General features: G+C 35.0%; 1 pseudogene; it reads left to right on the forward strand.

The window, feature by feature from the left end:
• The window catches only part of LOC135212835 (uncharacterized), a 45,872-nt pseudogene that overhangs the window by 3,711 nt on the left and 16,486 nt on the right, over window positions 1–25,675 (forward strand).

Below are 25,675 nucleotides of genomic sequence, written 5' to 3' on the forward strand. Positions count from 1 at the left end.
ATACATTCAGCAGCCTTTATAAAATTTTTGCCTTCCTCCTTGTAACTAGCAACATGCCATATAGGGGGAGGAAGCACTCTGGTACATGAGTCTGGTCCATGTTCTTCATTCTTGGGGATGAAATAAAAAAGATCATCATTTAAGTTTTCACTGAAAACACTTTCGTGCTAAGAACTGAATCATTAATATTGTGGCAATAGAGTCTTTGCTGTCCCTTACTAGCTTCCAAGATTGAGGAAAATTTAACAAAAGCAGAAAATGACTGCTTGTCTTTTTCTAGAACTAATTTAATTCCTTCCACATTACCAACTTTCTTCGCTACACTTTACAAACACTCATAATCTAATGACAAATTTATATTAGTGGAATAAAGGACTCTACTATTTGCATCAAATCCACCAGATTTACTAACACCCTGGTGTCTCAGTGTAGGGTTCTGCCTGACTGCCAAGCTCATATCCATGTTCATGCCAGAAGTCGTTGCCAGTGCCAGTAAGTTGCCGGATCAAGGGGATAGAAAACTAGTAACCAAATCCATAAAACTATGCCATTTCAATTTCAGAAGTCCAAAGAGTGCGCACCTGACACCCAAGAGCCCCACTGAGACCCCAATAGCACATCAGAAAGGGAAATGCAGGCAGCTTCTAATGCCTAGACTCCCCACCCCAGCAAAGCACCAAAGCCCACGAAGCTATCCCAGGATACTAAGCATGCACACACCAGACAACCTCACACAAACCGGCTCACATACACACCCAAAGCTGTTTGGTTTTATCAAGAAAGTATGGTGGATCAGTCAGGTATTCGCATTCTCCACCGATGGTATAAGTGAAAGGTGACTCCCAATAGTCTACCCCATAACTTACCCTTTCAGGATAGCATCAATATACTTGCAGTGGCCCATGTATAAGGCAATCTGCCTGCTGGAAGTTCTGCCCCCACTAATGGGAACTGACTTCCCACTCCAATATATTGGTGGGCTTCCTAACAGAAGCCAGGAGTCCCATCCCCAAACACCAGACCCCCCTGGATTCCGATGGGCTGATCCCTGGAGATGGTTCCGCCTCAAGATAGCAATAGGAAAATCCCATCTGTATCTCTTAGGTCCAAACCATATCGGGTAGCGACTCACCACCACAACTCCCATGATTAGCTTCGAATGCAAACCCCTTCCAAAGCACAATCCCTAAGCAGTAAAATTTTACAAAAATGGAAAATTCCACAAAATTAGTCCAAGTATATTTAAATACATGAGACTCTTGGACTCAAACCCGGGAACAGACTCCTGGGGTTCAAGAGCCTCCTCACCATGTCAGTGTGGTCTCACATTGAGGGGGTCCAGTTTGGTCCAACAAGAGGTGCAGAATAACTTTAGATCAGGTGCGAAAGTGTCCTAACCAGGGAGGGTGCTGCGGTCAATAGCCAACAGAGTGCACCGCGAGTGTTGTTGTCAGCCATGCCACCTAAGATTTAGGCACATCAACATGATTTTTTTTTCCAGAACTTTTCTTATTTCAAGCAATCTTCAAGAATGAATCTAGAGCCATGACTTTCTGTGGAAAAATAGTGTGGGGGACGGTGGTAAATAAAAAATTCGACCGTAAACACCGCCCCCACCCTCTATCAAATGGGCTTAAATAAAAAAGTTTGACTGTAACAAAAAAAAATAACTTATTAAAAACTCAGTAGCATGAAAGATCTAGCCTAAACATTAATTTTGATGTCTAATTGTAATACATTGACCGCTTATTACTCAAAGCTAACGTCGGCGGGTTAGACCACTTTCACACTACATGCACCGTTACTGTCTTTAATCTCTCGTAATCGATTAATAATTTTGAGTGCTAATTACTCAATAGTAACGTCAGTGGGGTTAGACCGCAATAGCACTGCATGCCCTATGACTGATATTCATATGATGGCTATAACTTTCTCTTATAAAGCTAGATTCAATGGTACTTTCCAATGCATAATTAGAATACGCTATCTATCTTGCCACTTCCAGTTGATAACATGATTATTCTCACTTTCATGCACAAAAATTTCACCGTTCACCTGTGCATATCTCGTGCATTTTTTATGGTGTTCTATTCTCTTTTCCCGCGCTTTACCCGTGTGACCATTATAAAAGTTGTCACAAGACTTACATGGAATTTTATATACACCTCCTTTAGTATTCTCGGGAGAGTCCTTGATAAGTACTTCACCTTTCATTGTTTTATTGTAATTAACTGCGACATTAACACCAAAATTCTGAAGATGTGAAATATCTTTCATTATTATTATAAGGTAGCAAAAGCATGTGTATATATATATATATAATATATATATATATATATATATATATATATATATATATATATATATATATATATATATCTCCTGTGTTTTGATACAGTCTTTTTCCGCTTCTAATGCATTGTCTAATGCACTGCCATGATATTTCAGTTTCTTGCCTGTTTTCCTAATCGTGTCCATTTCATTATGCATATATACACAGTTATGTAATGTTCTTAAAATCATAAATAAGAACGTTGACTTCTTAACCTTACTGCTTTGACTAGAGCAAAAATACACTTAGGAAGAAATATTAGTACTTTTTCTGTAAACACTGTATTTAAACCCATTACTATTTTTACGTATTAGGCAAATCATGAAGGGTAGGCACCCATCCTTTTACATTTCCACAGTGAATTTAATTGATGGTACTGATTGATTTAACTAGCCAAAAAAAGTTATTTACATTTTCTTCAACATGCTGGAACCATACCACATTGCAAGGAATGATTTCATTCATTTTTTTTTTCCTTTTCTAATAATTTCATATACAAATTACTTAACACTGGTGATAGATGGTTTAGCATCTCCATACCAAATTTTCGTGAGTAATTTCCAAAATTGAATTCAAATTTACATTCTCACATAATATAATTTAATCTGTAGCATATTTATTGTGATTTCTTACACTTTTTATCAGTTCTTAGTTAATGGCTTGGAAATAAAATCGAAACCAGACAACGAACAACACACACACACACACACATACACACACATATATATATATATATATATATATATATATATATATATATATATATATATATATATATATATATATATATATATATGTGTGTGTGTGTGTGTGTGTGTGTGTGTGTGTGTGCGTGTGTGTATGTGTGTGTGTGCATGCATGAATAGGGGCAACAGGCAGCACAGTAATACCTGGATAAAGGGGACAAACAGCAGAATAATACCTGGCTGAAAGAGCCAATAGACAGCACCGTGATACCTGGATAAAAGGGACAAACAGCACAGTAATACCTGTCAGTTCACACACAGCTGTCTCTTTCCACTTCCATATTCCTCCTCCTACCAGTAGACTATCATTCAGAGTTTCCCAGGCAGTGGCAGGTTGGTCAGCTAATATATATATATATATATATCTATATATATATATATATATATATATATATATATATATATATATATATATATATATATATATATATATATATATATAGTAGCACAGTAATACCTGGATAAATATATATGTATATATATATATACACACACACACATATATATATATGTATATATATATATATATATATATATATATATATATATATATATATATATATATATATATATATATAGGCTGACCAACCTGCCACTTCCTGGGAAAACTCTGAATGATAGCCTACTGGTAGGGGGAGGAAAGATGGAAGTGGAAGGAGACAGTTGTGTGTGAACTGACAGGTATTACTGTGCTGTTTGTCCATTTTATCCAGGTATTACTGTGCTGTTTGTCCATTTTATCCAGGTATTACTGTGCTGTATGTCCCCATTCACCAGGTATTACTCTACTGTCTGTCTTTCATCCAGGTATTGCTGTGGTGAATGTTCCTTTTATCCAGGTATTACTGCGGTGACTGTCCCTTTTAGCCAGTTATTACTGTGCTGAATTAATGAGGAAATTCTCATTAAAAAGACTAGAAAAAAGTAAACACTGTATCTTGCGCGTAGGCATTAACCAGCAGCTACTTGCATGCACAGATGGAGAAGACCCTCTCGGCTTCAGTTACAACAGGAAGCCCATATCTACTCATAGAAATTATCGACAAAGGTTTTCAATGTTAATTTTATCGAGGTAACTAACAACTCTATTACGAATTATAGAAATTTATGCTGAAAATTCACGTAAATATTTATCAAACTTTATGTTATAGGGAATTTATTGTTGCAGGGTAATCATACGCCTGATAACGCCTGAAAGAAAACATGGTGCAGTCAGGTGAAAAATGACTATTAAACCATAAAGCACCTGAAAGAAAACCTGATGGAACTGCTAAAAACGAAAATGTTATTTGTGATGTCTGTTTTTGAATGTTTGTCATGGGGGCATGGGTTTGAAACATATCTTATTATCTAAGTTGGTGCACAGACATACAAACATTCACACACACACACAGATATATATATATATATATATATATATTATATATATATATATATATATATATATATATATATAGTATATATATATATATAGTATATATATATATATATATATATATATATATATATATATATATATATATATATATATATATACTATCTTTCCATATACTTGGTGTAATTCACGTGTAAATTCACCATTATTTTCAGTAGTATCTTCTTTCTTTAATATGTTAGATCAGTATATATGGTAAGTTAATTGTTGACTCTGAAAATCATGAGGTAATTTCCTTTGTTATAAGTGTCATATGTTAAATGAGAGATCATCTTCCAATTAAAATATGTGAAAGTTTTTAAAAATCTGATATGTTGTACTAAAAGATTTTATTTTAATTTGTATAATTTTAATTCATATTAAAGGACTGGATCAAAATTAAACGATTCATTATCATCTTATTTACTCATTTAATCACTACTTTATTTCACTCCTTTATAGGTGGAAACTGTTTTCCTTCTACCCATTTAGTCCCAGGGGGCCTCGGGTCGTAAAGTTGGCTACCTATCACAAAGAACTCCATGTTCATGGAAAACAACAGCTGTTCCCTGATAAATATAGAAAGTAAGTTTATTTTCAGTTTCCTACTTTTAAATAGTCATTCAAGTTTGTTACAACAAATAGGAAATTGTTTGCCTACTGATTAACCTTAGATATACTGACAGTGAATTTCAAAATCCCAACTGTTTACCTATTGACTGATTGATTGATTATGAAATTTAGGTCAACTCCTTTTACTGGAATTTACATTTGGTAGTTATAAGAGACATTTCTCTCTTTTCACTATCAAGTATTCCAATTCATAACATGATATCCCATTCACAGAAATTTTGCCAGTTCTTACACTATTTGATTTGTACAGTTTTATATGAAGTATAGGGAAAATTTATTGTATATTTAAATTATATTTTGTGATGTTATGGGACAGCTACCCTCTTGCAGAGTGGAGATAAATGATAATAAGCAAAGCATCTATTTTTTTCCCCTCAATAATCATACTAAATAACAAGTCAATGACAGTGTTCTTGTATTAGTAGGGAACTTATTCACACCATTATCGTTACTATTACTATAAAGAAAGATTTATCCTTGAACATCTCTTTTCCAAATACAGTTTCGTAAATACCCAAAAGCGCAAATATGTAAAGGTCTCTATATAGCTATTTGTCCTCAGGCAAGATAATTATCCAGTGAATCAGTACTAAATTGAAGTGGTGGATATTTCATTAGGCTAAGCCGATCCTAAAACTTTGTCCTCCCTTTCCAAACTGTGAAAGCAGAATATGCATTTTTTTAAGATTAGTACTACGTAAATACAAGATTTTGCTCTTTTCAAACATTAGGTGAAATTCATGGAATTCTTTACCTAGCATCTTATCTTCGCACCATATGGTTTTGCTTCTTCATTCATTACCCATCCAACTCCTTTTTTATATGTATTCTGCAAGTAATACATCCCGGTAGCTTATGCCTTTCCTAATATTCACTCAACTTTACACTTTATTATCTTTCTAACGATAGACATTTTGCTTTTGTAGACACTACTTCCCTCACAAAACATTCATATAGAGTCTGCTACCTACTTTGTTTCATGTCTTGAAGAATTTACTCCTGCTCTTATCTATTCTTTTCACCTTTTCATTCCATGTTCTGAAGAATATGTAAATTGATCGTTTACTTCGATTAATCTATTTACCATATTAATAAGCATTGTTCTATCTTATTAGCTTCCATTTACTCGTATATCATTACTCTTGGTATATCCTCTTTCCTAATTTCTTTGTAAAAGCAGTTTTAAGCATTTCCCCAGTTTCCACAGCTTGTCATCATCGCTACCTACCAGTTTTCACATGGAACATCAGCCACTGCCCTCTACATTACTGATCACTTTTTATTCCACAGACCAACAACTTTTGCAACTATTTCAAAACCATTAAGTCACAACCCACCCTTATTTGAAACCCCCTCAAATACAAATCTAGTCACTCCCCTGTGCATTATTTCTGGTAGAAAGTTTCTTCTCCTCTTAATAAGTCTTATTACTTTATTGATTATACCCTACCTTCGTTCCATATTGCATCATTATCAATGATAAAAGATCTTATAGATGTTATCTGCTTGCTTCAAGATTCTTGCACAACTGCTTTCCTTCTCCTATGTGTCTCTTGCTTCTTTTCCAGCTCATTGATATACATTCCTAATTTCAAATCAGTCCATCTTTTTTATATACACTCAAAATGTTAAATCAATCGAGCTGGATGATATACATTACCAATGTTAAATCAGTCATCTTTAAAAAGTATAATCAGAATTGCAAATCTATTTCGACGTTCAAGAGGCTTTGTTCCATTAAACCTAGATACTCTGTCAGCTTTTTTGTTGGTGATCTCTGCCGACATCTGACCCTCTGTAGCTCCTAACATTTTTCAGCATTCTTTTACTCCCATGATTAATAGCTATAAGTTCCATTTGTTTCTATTCTGGAGGTTTAGAATTGCATTTATGGGTGTTCTTTTGTTGGAAAAGAGAACCTTCAATTACCAATTTTTTTGGCAGAAAACTAATGAATCATTCCCCATATTCTTTGCCAGTCGTCTCAAGCTTTCTTTGCTCACAGCATCTTCTGTGCCTCCGTTTCAACGTCCAGTTTTGGCTTTAAAATCACCAATCATAAATCTCATATCTCATTTTGGTTTTTCATCAGCAACATTGTAGCGACTAACCTACAAAAGGTCGTAAAAGATGTTGGAACCTAAGTACTATGTACTTGATGTGTTTCTCTGGCAGACTCCTGCAACCTACATGCCAGCCGATTTTACTAAACTTCCCGACCCATCATCTTACGGGCTGCTTTAGAGCAAGAGCCCGTGCCAGTACAAAGCTGGTTTGAACTAACGACGACCCATCAGCAAGTCAGTTGCTACCATTTCATTCGAATCACCCTTTCATTGGGAGATACGATTGAAACAATGTGAACATAAGCGCATGTTTCACAGAAATACATTTCTGACTCACAACGGGAACGAACCTAAAACGCCGAAGATTCAGCAGGAAGAAAACAGGAGACAGCCGGCTTTGCATTTTATTTGTTTATGTGGCCAAACTTTGGTAGCTCCAATGTATCTCCCAAGTTTACATTTTGGAAAAGTAAAACAGTAGACCACCAAAGACCACATATATATATATATATATATATATATATATATATATATATATATATATATATATATATATAGATATATATATATATATAGATATATACATTTCCAGGTATGAATATTACATTAAGCTGAAAAAAATCCTAATACCATCAGGTCAATATCCTAACATAACGATGAGTTTCTGTATAATTATTGTTTGAAACTGTTAATTACTGTTTGGGTTTAATTGGACAGTTTATGTATAAAGGTATTTCTGTTGTTGTGGGTTATTAAGGAAGAGGTGTAAATGACCATTTATGACTATTTGAGTTTGTATATTACTTGTTGTTGATTGTCAACGATTATTTAAGATGTTCTCTTGGAGAGTGGGGAGTATGTGTGGTTAGTTGAAGTCAAACCCTGTAGGAGATTATTACCTCTCCACCAAAGGATCGTTGTGTGTCTGTATCCATTATATATATATATATTATTTTTTAAGTAAAGAAGAAAAAACCTAGTCTGTGTTTCTTTACTGCCACAAGCTATCTAGGCAGTATGGAGAGTAACTTCGACTTGAAACTGATCCCTGAGTATGATGGCAGAAACGCACAATCTGTTATGGAGTGGCTGGAGAAGTTGGAGCTGGTTTGCAAGCTTCGGAAAGTTGATGACGTGGCCAGTGTGATTCCTCTGCGGCTTACAGATGGTGCCTTTGCAGTGTACTTACAGTTACCCAAAGCAGATAGGAAGAAGGTTGACAAGGTGAAAGAAGCATTGTTGGCTGCGTTTGCTGTTGATCCCTATGTAGCCTATGAACAGTTTGTCAGTAGGAAGTTGCACAGTGGAGAGGCACCGGATGTCTACTTAGCTGGACTATGTCGACTCGGATCCCTGTTTGGAGGAATTTCTGAAAAAGCTCTTGCATGTGCTTTTGTAGCTGGACTTCCAGAGAGAGTTCGTCAGCTGTTGAGAGCCGGGTCTCGCATGGAGGCCCTCGATCTGGAACAGATTTTGGCTCGGGCACGGGCGGTTCTGAAAGATGACCTTCCTTCTGTTTCAGTGGAAACATGTTTTGGCGCCACAGGAAGCTTGGGTTCTGTACCAGTAGAAACAACAGTTCAGAAATGTCATGTATGCCTTGGACCAAATCACTTTGCCAGGGACTGTCTTGCTCGCAACCGAGTAAATGGTCGATTTCGGAGAAGGGTAAAGCGCTATCGGTGTGGTGGAATGGGGCACATTGCGTCAGCTTGTCCGGGAAACGAGCAAGGAGAGGAGGCATCAGCGCCAGCCTCCTCTCCCCATACCCACTGAGTAAGATGCTGCCAAGTACTGTTTTGAGTGTAGAGAGTCTTCAGTGTTGCGTGTTAGTAGACACTGAGTGTTCTCAAAGCATCTCTCATGTTTCATGCTGTAAGGCATGGAACAAGTGCTCAGTTAGCATGATAACTGTGAGTGGGCAAGAATGGGTGTGTGAAGGAATGGGCGTCGTGCACTTGCAGCTCAGTAATGGAGCTACTGCCAGCATTTCTGCATGTGTAACTACTCTAATGCCACTCGGTTTTAAATTTCTTCTCGGCATGGATGGTGTGAGGGCTCTAGGAGGAGTCACTGTCGATACCCAGGGTGGTGTATGATTTGGAATGGAAGACACTCTTTTTTCTGCAGCTGCTGATGTGATGGTGGGAGTGGATGAGCATGATTTTAGTGCAATTTATGATCCTGTGATTAAATATTGGACAGCTACATGGAAATGGTCTGAGGGCAAGGAGCCTGGCATCCTGGCGAATGGAGTAAAGGCATATTCTGTACCTCAGGAGACAAAGGACCTGTATGAATCAGAGCTACAAAGATGGGTGAATGATGGCTGGCTGCTTCCTTATGATGAGAATAAATATGGACCAGCTAAGGGGCTTATTCCCCTCATGGCTGTTGTACAGCAAAATAAAAAGAAGGTGCGGCCTGTACTGGACTTCAGAGAACTGAATACGTACATTGATGCATTTACAGCAGACTCGGATGTGAGCTCAGACAAACTACATGAGTGGCGCAGGCAAGAAGTGAATGTATCTGTAGTAGACTTGGCTAAAGCTTACCTGCAAATAAGAATCCATGAGTCTCTGTGGCCATACCAGACTGTATATTTCAAAGGCCAGAGGTATTGCCTGACTCAACTGGGGTTTGGCTTGAATATTGCTCCAATGGTAATGAAATCTGTTTTAAACTGTGTTCTCCTTCAGGACCCAATTGTAAGAAAAGGAACATTAGCTTATATTGATGACATCTTGGTGAATGAAGATATTGTTAAGGCCAGCTGTGTAGATGAGCATCTTGGAAATTTTGGGCTAGTAAGTAAGCCACACCAAAGACTTGCTGAAGGGGCTCGAGCATTGGGCCTGAGAGTTTGGGGGGAGCAGGAGAGTCTTTTTTGGAAAAGGGACAATGACCTGGGCGATGCACCAAGACAATTGACTCGTCGAGCAGTGTTCTCATACTGTGGTAGACTGTTAGGCCATTACCCTGTTTGTGGATGGCTGTGAGTGGTGGTAGCATTCATCAAGAGAAGAATCAATAAAGTCACTGAAGGATGTGACGATGTCATTAATGATGATTACATCAAAATGTGTTTGCAGGAACTTCTGGAGAAGGTTAAGAAGGATGACCCTGTGAGAGGACAGTGGAATGTCACCGGTGACAAATTCAAGATCTGGGTGGATACTAGTTCTCTTGCACTTGGTGTTGCAGTGGAAGTAAATGGTTCCATTGTGGAAGATGCCAGCTGGCTGCGGAAAGACGACTCTTGCCACATCAATATGGCTGAGCTAGATGCAGTCATTAAAGGATTGAATCTTGCACTGGCTTAGAAGATACAAAAGGTGGAATTAATGACTGACTCATCTACTGTGCATAGATGGATTTCAGATGGACTTTTAGGAAAAAGCAGATTGAAGACTAAGGCTGCAAGTGAAATGCTCATCAGAAGAAGACTAGGAATAGTCTTGTCATTGATAGAAGAGTGTGACCTTCAGCTGTCTATTACACTTGTGTCTTCTGCCCAATAATAAGCTGACAGTTTGACACGTGTACCTCAGCGCTGGCTGAGGGACCTTGGTTCATGTCACCAAGATGCAAAACTTGTGTGTGCTTCTGTTGTCCCTGCCATTAGTGATGGAATTAAGGAGATCCATCATGCTGCTGGTCACCCGGGTGTGAGAAGAACTCTCTATTTTGTGAAGAAAGTCCATCCAGGAGTTACCAGGCGGCAAGTACAGGCTGTTGTCAAATGCTGTGAGGCATGCCAGTCAATAGACCCGGCCCCAGTGAAGTGGCAGAAGGGTAGTCTGGAAGTGGATAGAGTGTGGCAAAGAGTTGGCATGGATATTACTCACTATGATGGATGGCCGTATCTTACTCTCATTGATTGTGGACCATCTCGATTTGCCATCTGGCGTCGGCTCCATTTTCAGACCAGTGAGAGCATCATCGGGCAACTTGAGACAGTGTTCTATGAACGAGGAGCGCCGGAGGAACTGTTAACTGACAATGACACTGCTTTTTGCAGCAAACTATTTGCTGACTTTGCAAAAAAGTGGTGCGTGCATCTTAATTTTAGATGTGCTTATGTTCCATCAAGAAATGGTATAGCTGAGAGATGCCATTGAACTGTTAAAATCATTGCTGCAAGAAAAGGCTGTAGCATTGCAGAGGCTGTATATCTGTATAATTTGATGCCTCGTGATGAAACAACTGCCCCTGTCAGTATGCTGTATTCTTACCCTGTGAGGGTCCGAGGAGTGGATCCATACACAATGAACAAAGTGGCAGTGAGTGGCCCCTACAAAGCAGGTGATGAGGTGTGGGTAAAACCATCCAACATGCGATGCAATATGCAATTTGAAAGAGGCAAGGTTATGAGAGTTTTGTCAGAACAAGCTGTTGAAGTCAATGGAGTTCCACGGCATGTTAGAGATCTTCGTTCGTGTTCTTCACAAGGATTGATATTGAGTGAGGAAACTACTGATGCCGAGGATGAGGAGCTTCTTATACAGCTTCCTGTTCATGAAGATGAGGGGGAAGAGGAAGATTCAGGCAATGTTGCTGAGTGCAACGCGATTTCAAGACATTCAACAAGAGTTAGAAGAGCAAGAGTTTGTAATATATGTGAGTGTAATTCAGGGGGGAGTGTATAATTATTGTTTGAAACTGTTAATTACTGTTTGGGTTTAATTGGACAGTTTATGTATAAAGGTATTTCTGTTGTTGTGGGTTATTAAGGAAGAGGTGTAAATGACCATTTATGACTAATTGAGTTTGTATATTACTTGTTGTTGATTGTCAATGATTATTTAAGATGTTCTCTTGGAGAGTGGGGAGGATGTGTGGTTAGTTGAAGTCAAGCCCTGTAGGAGATTATTACCTCTCCACCAAAGGATCGTTGTGTGTCTGTATCCATTATATATATATTATTTTTTAAGTAAAGAAGAAAAAACCAAGTCTGTGTTTCTTTACTGCCACAGTTTCCCACTTTGATACGGTCTTTGGTGGTCTACTGTTTTACTTGTCCAAAATGTGAAGTTGGGAAATACACTGGAGCTACCAAAGTTTGGCCACATAAACAAATAGAACGCAATGCCGGCTGTTTCCTGTATTGTTCCTGCTGAATCTGATAGCCAAACCTAACTTGGTTTTGTTCCCATCACCTGTCATCCCTGTAGCTAGCTAAAATGTATCATTAACTCTTCGGTGAATTTAAACTCTCGATATACAAAACTACAATCTTTATTTTCCCAGATAGCTAAAATAAGAATGGAATAAACTGAATTAAAGAAAATCCCACAGAAAATAATTAAATCACCATTACTCTTCCATGAAAGCATATGATTATCCTCTTTTATCCTTACTTGTCAGCCCACTACCTGAGTCTTTATCAATACACGTCATATAAAAGTCTAGAGAATTCATTTTTAAGAAGCAACAACAGAATCCATATATATTTATATATATATATATATATATATATATATATATATAGTATATATATATATATATATATATATATATATATATATATATATATATATATATATATATATATATATATTATATATATATATATATATATATAGTATATATATATATATATATATAATATATATAATAGTATATATATATATATTATATTATATATATAGATAGATATATATATATATATATATATATATATATATATATATATATATATATATATATATATATATATAATATATAGATATATATATATAATATATATATATATATATATATATACATATATATATATATATATATATATATATATATATATATATATATATATATATATATATATATATTAGAGATAGATAGATAGAGAGAAGAGAGAGAGAGATAGAGAGAGAGAGAGAGAGAGGGGGGGGGGGGGGCTTCTTATTCAGTTTCAGGCAATAATCTGAATCTTCTTTGCTTTTGGCTAATGAAAAAGTTTCCACGGTGGAGTCATCAACGTGACAAGTCTGGAGCACACGCCTCATTTCATGGCCCGAGTTGAGACTAAGGAGGACGGCACAGAGGAGACCATCATATATGGGTCTGATGGCATGCTGTTGCATGCAATGGAGAACAAGCTGAACTTCACTTCTTACCTAATGCCAGCTAAAACGTGGGAAGAGGTTAGCCAAGTATGCTTTATAAAAGATGGTTGGGTTTTTATATACATATATATATATATATATATATATATATATATATATATATATATATATATATATATAGGTATGTATACAAATATATATATATATACATATATATGAAGATGAACGGAGAAAGCAGGCGAGTCAGCCAAAGTTATAAAATGCACAGGGAGCAGGAGCAAGAACAAACCTTGTAAATAATCCTGTTGACGAGCTTGGTGGGAAAGCAGTTATCGTTAAAATATGCTAAAAGAAAGGTAATTTCTTTATGAAAGACATGCCGGTTAGACGTAAGGGAGACGGCTCTATATACAAGAGTAAAAATGGAGTTACTAACTGACATGCCTTTCAAAAAGAAATTACCTTTCTTTTAGCATATTTTAACAATAACTGCTTTCTCACCAATCTCGTCAACAGGATTATTTAAAAGGTCATTAATAAAGAGTTATGCACTAACACCAATGAAATAAATGTTCCAAAGGTTCCTTTTTATGCCCGATTCCCATATTTACACAACGATTCCTTTAGGGCCGAATTTACAAAACTCGTACAAAAATACTTTGGCGCATTAAAGGTAAAACTTATTCCTGTTAATCCACTAACAATTGGATCCATGTTTAGATTTAAAGATCGTTTATGCCCCCTCATGTCCTCTAGTATAGTGTACAAATATTCTTGTCCCAGATGTAGTCTGGGAACTTACGTGGGTTCCTCTCAGAGGATGATGAGGGTTCGCATAGACTGCCAAAAGGGAGTTAGTTTCCGTACTGCATGTTCACTATCAAATCCCGAACAGTCCAGTATACGTGAACATAGTAAAAAATGTAAAGTTCCCATTAAATATGATGATTTTATCATTGTTGGTCAAACCTCCAGCCCAAACGAACTATTGATCCTCGAGAGCCTTTTTATTAAACAACTTGTTCCGCAGTTGAACAACCAGACCACCTCCACCCCTTTGTATCTTTCTGAGGCCTACGTTTCTGACTTTCTGTGTACATTCTTTTAGTTTTTGTTTATCTCTTACCATGGTAGGTCGACCCCCAGTGCTCCTCAAATATTTTTTTAACTTTGTATTTTGCTAATTTAATTATCTAATTTTTTGTTTTAATTTCCTATCTGAACTTTTAATTAACATATGTGCTTTTAATATCTTATGTTGTTTTGTCAATTGTTAGTGCATTTTTATCTATGTGTGAAGTATCGGTTTTTATCTTAACTAGTTTGTAAATAATTTTTAGACAATTTTCAAAATATGCGAAACGTGTCGGAATAAATTGTAATACTTCGCCATGTTTGTTCCTGCTCCTGCTCCCTGTGCATATATATATATATATATATATATATATATATATATATATATATATATATATATATATATATATATATATATAATATATATATCCTTAAATCCACGGTAGAAGATGAGTGAAACTGGGACTTTGAACAAGTACTTCCGAAGTTTATTTCTACATTCTTAAGTTCACACTGAATCCAGGAGAGCTAATTCCATGTTTATCAATCAATCTCTCCTTTGCACGTACTTCAATGGACAATAAAGTATTGGTACTGTCGTGGTAAACTTTTGTAATGTATAATGAACTTCTGTATAATTTGAATTTAACGAAGTTGGGTACAACTTGGTTAATCTGACAATATTGGAGAAACTCCAAGTCCAGTTTAGCTTTCCATCACTTCTTCATCGTCCCCTCCAATTTGCAGCATTTCCCAACAGTTAATGTGAAATTCGTCATAAGGAATCCAAAAACCATAGGTGGATTCTTTTGACACAAAGAAAAATTCCCTACTTTGATGCGGTCTGTCTTAGTTTACTTGTATACTGGTTGTTCGCGCAATGAACAGACTTACATTGGAAGCACTCACCGACTGCTCAAAGTACGATGTGACTCACACATAGGCATTAGTTACCGCACAGTGATGAAGCTTTCTAGTCCAGAGCTTTCAAATATAAAAAAAAAACATGCACAAACATACCACTAAGCACATGTTCCAATATTGAATAACAACACTACAGCAGTTCCATCATACATTGCTTAGGCCGCCCACTCGTATCTTCTTTCCTTGGTTATCTCGACTCCTTCTTGCTCTGGCAGGCCTTGCAGCAACCGAACCTAGGGTTGTAAGGTTTGTTTTAATTTTTATTTTATTTTTTAAAAAAATTTTACTAAGTGTTTAATAAATTGCGTGTTTTTATTTTATTTTATATTCTATATTTCTTTCTCTTGCTTATTTTTTATATGACAATTTATGTTAATCTTGATGGACAAGTTTGTAATTTATGTAATTTTAGTTTTTATAGCCTAGAATATGAGTCTTGAAACGTTGGCAACAATAAAGCAACCCAATCAATGTATTGAGTTGTTTTGCCTCTTCATTTGTGCCTTGTATGATAAGGCGCCCTATGAGGTAATGTTAGACTAGCGATAATCTTACGCTAAGTCGGTTGGTATTGCACTTCCATCTTCAATGGAGTGTCTGGGGGTTTGTAGATCATTTACGAAGTCGGTATTATCTTGTTGGTTATTACGACGATGTGTTAAACTCATGGTGAGGAGGTTCTTGTAGAAAACACGAAATATAAAACTATATGTATTCTTCTGAAGTTTTACATGCTGAAGATCAGATATGATTGTACAAGTCTTCTAATAACGATAGCTTGATCACTTCTGCCAATGATGATGGCTAATCCTATTCCTCTACATGATAAAGCTTAGGTAAAGAGGTACAGGTCTTCTAATGACGATAGCTAACTCTGTTCTCCTTGTCTACCATCTCTGTTACAAGTTATGAAGGAACAGACAGTAGTTCGAACATATGAACATACATACAAATGACATAGTTTCATACGAACACACAATCAAATGAGACACGCTACAGATCACGTAGGCCGTTTGAATTATAGGTCGGGGTAGTTGTCTCAAGCAGGGAGCTTGGACTAATGTTTATAAACAATCGAATGACTACAGGTGACGGCATGTTATCTTAGCCTACATACTTATTGTATACGTCATCTTTAGCGTCTCTAGTCTGATCACATTCCTGCAAGCAATCTTTTATATATATGGACTAACATTCCATATTTTTATTATGTAAACACTTACACATACACACATACATACATATGTGTGCGTGTATATATATACATACATATATATATATATATATATATATATATATATATATATATATATATATATATAGTATATATATATATAGTATATATATATATATATATATATTATATATATATTAAATATATATAATATTATATATATATATATATACCATATATATATATATATATATGAACTATATATATATATATATATATATTATATAATATATATATATATATATATATATATATATATATATATATATATATACTATATAAGTATATATATATATATATATATATCTATAATATAGCATATATATATATATATATTTATATATATATATTATTATATATATATATATATATATATATATATATATATATATATATATTATATATCTATATATCTATATACATATATATATATATATATATATATATATATATATATATATATATATATATATATATATATGTATATTATATATATATATATATATATATATATATATATATATATATATATATATTATATATGTATATATATAGATATTATATATATGCTATATATATATATCCATATTTATATATATAAATATATATATATCTCTATCTATATATATATATATATATATTGTATATATATATATATATATAATTTAATATCTATATATCATATATAGATACACATATATATATATATATATATATATATATATATATATATATATATATATATATATATATATTTATATATATATATGTAAGTGTTTACATAATAAAAATATGGAATGTTAGTCCATATATATAAAAGATTGCTTGCAGGAATGTGATCAGACTAAAGACGCTAAAGATGACGTATACAATAAGTATGTAGGCTAAGTTGACATGCCGTCATCTGTGGTCATTCATTTGTTTTGAAACAGTCCAAGCTCCCTGCTTGAGACAACTACCCCGACCTATGATTCAAACGGCCTACGTGATCTGTAGCGTGTCTCATTTGATTGTGTGTTCGTATGAAACTATGTCATTTGTATGTATGTTTTCATATGTTCGAACTACTGTCTGCTCCTTCATAACTTGTAACAGAGATGGTAGACAGGAGAACAGAGTTAGCTATCGTCATTAGAAGACCTGTACCTCTTTACCTAAGCTTTATCATGTAGAGGAATAGGATTAGCCATCATCATTGGCAGAAGTGATCAAGCTATCGTTATTAGAAGACTTGTACAATCATATCTGATCTTCACCATGTAAAACTTCAGAAGAATATATAATTTTTTATATACTTAGTGTCACAAGAACCTCCTCACCATGAGTTTAACACATCGTCGTAATAACCAACAAGATAATACCGACTTCGTAAATGATCTACAAACCCCCAGACACTCCATTGAAGATGGAAGTGCAATACCAACCGACTTAGCGTAAGATTATCGCTAGTCTAACATTACCTCATAGGGCGCCTTATCATACAAGGCACAAGCCCTAATATTGGTGGCCAGCGTACCAGAAGAACTCTACAACGTCCTACGAAGAAAAACCAGAATAATAAATCATGTATCATAAGAAGTCAACGACGACGGAAGCAGCAGATTCTTCAAGCAACATAGTATCATCGTTAGTGAGCGACTTCAGAAAACAACAAGAACTCTTTAACGACGACGAAAGCAAGAGATTCTTCAACCAACTTAGTATCATCGGTTAGTGAATAACTTCAAAGTAACAAAACGACGTGTCCTTTTTCCTACGACAACGCAAGCTTCGTCTCTCATTAGAATCATTCAAGAAAACATCGTTAGTGAGCGTTTCCGGCACTCCAAGAAACAAACCGAACGCGTCTGCAGCATCGGATCTTTCAAGGGCTCGAATCATCGAAACAACGCGCACGGGGGAAACTGAAGCCAAACCAGGTCGTCCGCTAAATAGAGAAGGAGGACCAAGGCCGTGTGTCATTATCGGAACACCGTGACTTCCCACAAAAGCAAGCTAAGTACAATTTTTTATTCATTTGGGGTAACTTTGAGTGTTTCCTTTGCAGGTCGAATTTCGTTATTCCTGTGGCTGAAGTTACGAGACATTCTTAATCTTATTTTTTTTACAGAAATTATCTACATCATTGAGATATTGCTACTGCGAGTTTTTATCTTTGAGTGTCTGTTTCCAGAAGTTCTACTGAAATATCATAATCATATACTATGTTAATTTTATCATTTTGGGTGATTATTAATCCCTTACGTAACAAATCATATTAAACAGTGAATATGCGTTTACGCAGTGGACGTCTGTATTTATACAGATACATGGATTAGGGTCGTTAAGCACCGTAGTGATTAGAAAACACACAAAAACAAGTGGAACACCCGTACAAATCTAGATAAATTAGAGGTAACACTATTTCGGGTCATGACAATAAATGCTCCTTTGCAAAGTCCCGATCGCAGTTTTAGCCTTGAGTTTTTTGAGTTATATAAAATATCGAACCTCAATGACTCAACTTAACTTTTAAAATATGGCTGGATTGCAAGGAATAACATGTCTGTAAAAAACTTTCATCAGGCTAAATGCGCCGACCAGGATCCCTCACTATTTCAAATTTTAGCAAAGAATGAAGTACGAACAGTTAATATTGAATGCAGTAGTGATAACTTGTCTTATTATTAATCGCTCAGTTCCTAATAGTTCGTCATTCATTGCTTTATACGTAACCAGCAAACATATGCTAAAAACACACAATACGTTGCGATGGTAATAAAGAGAAGGATCTTTAATTATTACAAAAAAAAAAAAAATAGAAAACAGTAGCCCGTTCAGAATCAAACAAGCAAACTCGGTGACTGTGTCACCTAGTCAAGCGGTCAAGGTCAGTAAAAAACTGCCGAAGTGTTCAAAGCATAGCAAATTCCATACAATAAGCGACTCTAGCAGAGTGGGGAAAAGCGATGTTGGTTCATACATACCGATATCTTTTTGAATTAAAAAGGATTTTTCCTATGAAACACACGACCGTATAAAGTAATCAGAGCAGGTTTTCGTTTTTTTTTAATACGTAAGTTATTATAAGTAGTGGTGGATAAAGCCCGACTGTAAGCGCCGTAAAAATTAGAATATCTTGTTTATTCCTTTAGTACACGTAATATCCTGTATTACGGACTCACCGCTGTTGTTCGAACTTCCCTAATGAGAAGTCCGGATAAGCGAGCGTTTACAGATACCTCTATAGTTATAAAAAACATTGATCTGTATCTAGTGTAATTGTAAGATTCATCTAGGGGTATACAAAATATTAACTTACATCCTGCAAAATAAGGCGTGTTTATCAAAGGGAAATCCTATAAACCTTCAAACATATTAAAATCCGTTTGAACAAAAATGAGACAGTTAATCAAATAATAACTTATATAAAGGAACTATACATTTGTCTCATAAATCGTAACATTGTTCAAATGACCCAACAGAATTCTCCCACAACCGCAGTCGCACTTTGCACGCAAAATCTCGAGAAGCATGCACCCTCGAATGTCTTAGTGCGTGTAAAAAGACTTTGCTGGGAAATGAAATTTTAATCCTTCCCGACACTCTGAAATATAACGATTTCCGCGAACAAAGCCCTAAAAGTATACATGTCGTGGATACGGAAGTTATAAATATCGCATTTTTTTTTGTTGCTAATTTTTAATCACGCCCAACCAGTCGTGGATGAATCTCTCTGATAATCTATCTAAAGTAATATCAGTAAAGTCATTCAAGCAGAGGTGATTCAGCAGAAATTTTTTTTTATCTTTTACCTGAATACCAGGAAGTTTCTCCACTAGCGAGTGATCTCTGGGAAAAACGGATGTAATTTAACACAAAACACGGTCTAAGGACAAACATAAAGCTATTTACGTACCTTGGTATAGATTCTCAATGAAATTTCAAAATAGAGATAAATGACGAAGTTGAAAAATGTTAGTAATAGGAGTCATTAGGAAATCAAATAAGCCCATATAATTTTTCCCTCAAATGTCATGCCATAAAAGATCGGATTTCGCGTATCTGCGTAGATTCTGTCGCTTAAACAAGGAAACGACTCCCGATAGTTTTCCAGTGCGGATTGTGACGACGACATTTTATCTCTGTTAGGTTAGAATAAATTTTTTTCACCAACTAGGACTTACTTAAATGCTTTTACCAGATACCATTACCTAAGTGATTGTACCTCATACACCGTTTTCAGCACACTCAGGGGACATTATCAATTTTTACGTATGCCTCCGGCTTACGTTGCGCCCCAATTATAATATAGTGTTTGGAGACTTTAAGGGATACCCTACATGCTTATATGGTTGGTCTTGTAATCTTTTCTAATACCTTAGAAGTACATTCACATAAAGTAGAGCTAGTGCTACAGAGACAAAGACAAATAATCTCAGAGTAAAATATCTAAATGTGAGTTTTTTAAAACCGAACATGTTGATCTAGGTTTTATGTGTCTAGTCAAGGTCTTAAAGTAGTCTATGGTAAGGTGTCGGCTATTCATAACTTTCCGGTACCTATTAACGTAAAAGGGGGATACAGCACTTTTGCGCTGTAGTGGGTATTACAATCGTATGTAAATATGTAACTCTTCAATCATGACAGCTCCTTTAACAGATCTTACGAAGAAGAGCGTAGATTTATTATGGTCTGAAAAGCATCAACAGGCGTTCGATATCTTAAAAGCGTAAAATGCAGCTTACCTAACTTAAAAATCCCTGATTTAAATAAGGATTTTTTTTTCTTGCAACAGACGCCTCAGACCAAGGGGTAAGAGGGATACTACTTCAGTAATATGATAAACAGTTCTTCCCTATAGCTTTTTATTCACGTAAACTAAAGCCCTCTGAAAGTAAATATGCAGTAATAGGCAAGGAAGGGCTAGGTATCTTTAACACTAGTACATTTTAAGTTCATAATCTATGGCTATCCTGATAAAGTCCTTACTGAACATGAGTCCTTTACCGAGTTTTTCAAAGGCTTTAATCACAGTCCAAAAGGAACTCGGTGACAAATGATCATTCAGGTTATTGGAGCCAAGATAAGATATCTACCTGGGAAAGCAAATATCATAGCTGACGCATATCCCGCAATCCCGCACCATACAGCAAAGAACCATTAATTGGACTAAAAGATATAGAAACATCCGTGCCTATTGTTAAAACCGTATCTAAACAAGAAAATTCCTTAACCCAAGAGATCGCGAGCATTGAATATCTGGGTCGGAGCGCAGAACTGTTACAAACTGAACAAAGCAAGTGTCAACAGCGATAAGCAAAACAATAAACACCAAACAATAAACACTTCGAAACGGAAACAGGGTCAGTGGCTAGGCAAAAACAATAAACACTTCGAGCAGAAACCCTAAAGCAAAAGTATATTTATAGTATGTGTATCAGAATAATGTAATCAAATGTAATGTTCTATGTAGGTCTGTGACGAGGAAAACCCGAAGACACACAGCAGAGGACTAACGACCAGGTAGTAGTAATAATCTCTCTCATACCAATCGTCATAAACTGGTTGCATTCCGTCATCCAGGGTTCCCTCCTATGTCACAGAAAGCCAAATCACTGTTTTACTGGCCTACAATGCTTACAGATATAAAAAGCACATAACTGATTGTAACACGTGTCATGAAAACAAGGGACACACTAAGACACCTGTCAGTTAAGGGCCTATCCTGTGCCAAATCAATCCTTGAAAGAATATACGTAGAATTATTAACAGAATTACGAGTCTGACAGAGGGAATAAACACTTCTTAGTGTTAATAGTTCCTTGACACGTTATATAGAATTAATAGCACTAAAACAAACACCGCAATTGAGTGCGTTAGGAATATTTATGAGTGCTAAATCAGTAAATATGGAATTCAACACATAATAATCTGTGACTCGGGTGGTGTAAATCAATAATAATCTCCTTAACACGTTGTGTGAATTCCTTTCCATTAAGAAAACCAAATAATATATTTTATCACCCAGAGTCAATCGGTTTGGTAGAATACCGGATAATTAAATAGGAAGTGTCAATGTCTTACGAGTTACAACTCGTGATATTGGATCCGAACTGGATTATAGCGGTTCTCGCGGTTTTAAATACCTTTATCATTTATATCTTGTATCTATAGAATTGATGCCGCAAGTAGCCTTATACGGTACGCCGCTAGAAACACTTTTCCACATATTCAAGCCAACGATTAATTTAATCATACAAATATATATATATAAATAAATAAATAAAATAAAAAAATAAATAAATATGGATACAAGTGGAGTCAATATAATACACTCCGTAAGAAGTCGGAAGGGTTACAAATTATAATAAAAAAGGAATCACGATAAAATCAATAAGCAAAAACGTAACACAGATAATTAAATATCCAAATATATATGCGTAAAGATTTGAACTCTAACTTAACGCTTTAGTAATGACAAATAAGCTAAAAGTTAAACACATATCAAAACCTACTGACATATTGTCTGTCCCGGTGATTTATATTCGTAGTCAATATATAAAAAAAAAAAAAAAAAAAAATAATAATAATAATAATAATAATAAATAAATAAATAAATAAAATAAAATAAAAGAGATTTTAAAGTCAGGAAGTCTAGAAGTGAAAATGTTATCTATGAAATAATCCTATATGAATCTTATACAGGGCTAATAATATATATAGAATTTGTATGGAAACCTTTTTCATTAGTTGAATAAGGTATATTTAATTTAAACATAATCATGCAGTTTTCCAAACATGAAACTAATATATTGTTCAGTTTTGGTACTGTTTTTTTTTCAGACATTCTTCTCATGTGGGGTCGAGTATTAAAAAACAAAAATTTATCCTAAAGTCGTATTTGTTACAGCAAGTAACGTAACTCTTAGCTGGCTGAGAGCAATCTCCTGCCAAGTGACGACGTCATCATTGCCGTATCAGCATTTGTTCCTTTTAACCTCAATAATCTGCTTACACAGGCTTCATCTGTGTGTCGTCTCTGCTTGCAAAACAGATTGACTGGAGAAAGGAATGCTTAGCCCGAACTTCTCATGGGCAAGGCAGACGTTAGGTACAAGTGTCTATCGGTGTGCGCAATGCAACTTTAGCTAAGGAGTTGCAATCATTTTAAAATTAATAAACAAAATAAGGAAATAGAATTTCTATAACATCAAAATGAATTAATTTTTTCTGAACCTCATAGACATTTAGAAGTATCAAGATATATATGTGAAATATTTACTTGCAACATTAGCCTATTACAATTCAAGTAAAACATTCATGGGAAAATGTCCACATTTCTTGAAAAACCCAAAGTTTATTTAGAAATTAGTTACATAGTGGGTTTTTTTCGTTGCATCTCCTACCTATTAATAAAGTTTTTAAAATTAACCTCAGAGGATGCGCGCGAGAAAATTGAATATGAAACTTTTGTTAGGGCACATAGGATCAGATTTTATCACAACTTAATTTCAGTTAGCATAGAGAAATACAGAATCATGATTAATCTTCTCTTTGACTCTTATGTTGCCTGGCAATCTTACAAATAGCTCCGTTTCACACTTCTTTGTCTAGTAACTTACTACCAGTAATATCGAATTTTCTTTGGGATTTGTATTGATATCTGTTTATTTGTTATAATCATGGATATTTTTACAGTCATCATAGACCTGGATAGGTTCACTCATTGTTAATGCCATGGATAAAAAAGTTTGTACAGCGGACTCTTTTGAATTCCAAAATATCAGCGAATTCATGTGGGTTAAGTCTGGTCTAAATGGCTCTCTTCCCTCCCCTGTATTTGGATGTCGTCTGAATTTACTTTGCCCTTGTGACAAGTATAATTTCACTTGCAGGCTGATTAATGGAACCTGGTTACAGTATCCTGCAGTACGAGAATTTCACATCGAAACTTCAAGAAATCGTTCGTCGCAGCGGACGACTACAGTCAAGTAACAACCGCCTACAATGTGAAAGGAATTTCATGGACTTCTTCGACCGACACCGTATCTCGTCGTTAATCTCGTTTTAATGCGGAATGCTCCGGCGGCTGTCGGAATTGACTACGAAAAGGACATACTTCCGACAATTACGACCCGAAGGATATTCAACTCTACTTTGCTGGCGAAGGACTCGTGCTGGGGATGTTTTTTTTATTCATCGCGAACGTAATCGTGTAGCTTAGGATGCAGAGAATAAGTATTGAGCGCAAAATAGAACCGTTGGACCGCCCAGGCAAAATTTTCCCCTTGTTTTAACCCTGTGAAAATAGGCGTTTCATTGGGCTATAGGTGGTTGTCTGGAACTGTGTAATGGACGAAAAGTTGTTCGAACGTTAGTTAAAAGTGAAGTAGTATAACCTCGGTCATGTAATCCGATATAGGATAAGTAAAGGTATCATGGAATATCCTATATATTAATGGATCATAAATAACAGAATCGAAATATATTTTTTGCGTGTACGCCACTAGGAATCTATATATAAAATGATCATAAATAACGGAATCGAATATATCTTTGCGTGTACGCAATAGGAATCTATTTAAAGTGCACATATATTAATCATAATTATATGAATCCATATACATATGTATAAACAAATCAGGTAGCCTATAATCAATCTGTTACCTTTTATCTTACCAATATCTGCAGTTATATGAGTTAGTATATTGATTAATGTATCAGATATATAACATTTTGCATAAAAATCAACGAATCAATCAGCATAAACATTAATAATTTTATCAATTCATATATGAAATTTTTTATCAGTTAAAATATGATTTTTATCATGTTAATCTTCATTCTATGCAATTATCAGAGTACATTAGTATTTTCTGTAGCATATGTATCTTAATGAGATGAAGTGAAAAACTGTATCATTATATATCCGTGATCACTATTATTTACCAATATCATTGTTTTATATTTTATTACTTGAATCAATTCATGTACATCATGAATTTTTATTTACTAATATATATATATATATATATATATATATATATATATATATATATATATATATATATATATATATATATATATATATATATATATATATTCACATAGTGTCTGTATCACACTCCTATAAGTCAAATGCAAAAGTCAAGTTTGAGAATATTCAGTAGCTGGTTTTGGTAGCTGACCGAGCTGATGT

This window comes from Macrobrachium nipponense, chromosome 41, assembly GCF_015104395.2.
Source record: "Macrobrachium nipponense isolate FS-2020 chromosome 41, ASM1510439v2, whole genome shotgun sequence".
NCBI classification, from domain to species: Eukaryota; Metazoa; Arthropoda; class Malacostraca; order Decapoda; family Palaemonidae; genus Macrobrachium; species Macrobrachium nipponense.